Source organism: Microtus ochrogaster, chromosome 8 (genome assembly GCF_000317375.1).
Source record: "Microtus ochrogaster isolate Prairie Vole_2 chromosome 8, MicOch1.0, whole genome shotgun sequence".
Lineage (NCBI taxonomy): Eukaryota > Metazoa > Chordata > Mammalia > Rodentia > Cricetidae > Microtus > Microtus ochrogaster.
The window spans coordinates 50590092-50591835 of NC_022015.1; the positions used below are offsets into that span (position 1 = coordinate 50590092).

The following is a 1744-nucleotide window of genomic DNA, read 5'->3' on the forward strand; positions in this document are numbered from 1 at the left end:
GTGGAACTGAAGCCGAACCCAACCTCTTGAGTCTGCTGGAAGGCTTCTCCCATGGACCACACACCACAGATCCCCGTACGTCTCGGGTGTTGTAATGGACTGCAGGGCCTCGTTCTTGTTAGCATTGGCTGCAGTCCTACACCAAGACGCCAACACTGCCTCAGAGGCGGTTGTGGTCACAACCGCTGTGCTGACCTCTTCATAGAGGACAGGAGGTTTAGTAAGGGCGGGCATCTGCTCCTCGGGTACTGGGACCACTTCAAGAGGCACTATCACCTGAGGACAAGACTCTTGTCCCTCCTCCGTCTCCGTCTTCAATTTTTTCCGACGCATCTTCACCCTGGCCTCTCTCGGTGTGTCAGGAATGTTCTCTAATTCAGTCATTTGTTTGGGGTAAGAACTTGCAAGGAGTCGTTTTTAAGTCTCTAATTTCTGGCCTTTGCTGCTCAGCTTCTGCTTCTTGCACCATTCCTGCAAAATGTCTCTGTGAATCAGGTTCACTGGGGGCAGATAATCCGGTAGAGGAGGAACTGGTATTTTCCTAGGAGTGGGTCTCAGCATCTCCTGCTTTCTTGTTTGATTTACAATCATCCTCTTTTGCTGTCTTGTTTGCTCTTTTTTTCTTTGCAGGGGGCTTTGCAAAGGATTTGCTCGGTTGACTAGACATCAGGCAGTCCACTTCTCTTGGCTCTCCTGTGCTGCTCAACTCCTTGTTTCCAGCATCCTCCATCTTCGAATTAGATGAAACCGCCGAAAGAAAATTCTTACACCTTCCAAATGACCTCTGGCCTCCTGAGAAGTTTTTAATAGACACCCAGGTGACCTCAAGACAGCTGCATCACTCCAAAGAGTCACCTCATCATGTATGGCAACTTTATAGACTCAAATATGAATTATGGGTTCCCACCTTCTGTTTGCCTTCAACTTTTCCCATAAATTAGTATCTCCTAAGATCACTTGTAACTGCGGTTTGTTTAGGAATATCTAATACCTGGAATACCATGTGAGGGTATTGTGACCCTCCCATCCCTCCTGTTATGAAGGGTTAGTGGCTCAGTGAAGATTACCATAAACAGAACTCTCTATCTATTGTTTTGATTATTTTGTTGCCATGACTATAGATCTAGTGTATCCTATACTCCAAGACAGTGATGGGACACCTGAGTCATAACCAGAGAAAGAAAGCCATACTACAAGGGTTCTATCTGATCTTCTCAGAAGCTAATGCAGCTTTCTTCAAAGTAGATAACATTTGAAGTCATAAAGTAAGTCATAACAAATACAAAAGAATCAAAATAATTTCTATCATTTTTCAGATCATAGTGTAATATAACTAGAAATCAATAGCAAGAGAAACCACAGAAAAAGAGCAACCATAAAAATGTCCATATATGTGACACAGTCCCATGTACAATGAATATACACAAGCAAAATATTTTTAATTAACTAAAAAAATCAGAGAGGTCTTGGTAAAAAAACAAAAGTAATGCCAACTCAAAAGCAATACATGAAAAAAATAGCAAAGATGAGGGCAAAAGTTAATGGAAACTAAAAGAATAAAACAAAGAATCAAACAAGGAGCTGGTTTTCTAAAGCCATTAGGAAGATTGACAAACTCTGTGCCAAAGGAGATAGAAAAGCCCAGTTAATAAAATTCAAAGTTAAAAAAAAACAGGGATTAATATTCAGGAGGATGCCTATAAGTTTGTCTTTGGATTCACCTTCTAATTTAGCTTCTCTAGGA

The 1744-nt window shown here is 41.5% G+C and overlaps 1 pseudogene; it reads right to left on the minus strand.

Moving 5' to 3' along the window:
• Positions 1 to 3: 3 nt before the first annotated feature.
• LOC101997547 lies at positions 4 to 730 on the minus strand (annotated as a pseudogene).
• Between the last annotated feature and the right edge of the window lie 1014 nt (positions 731 to 1744).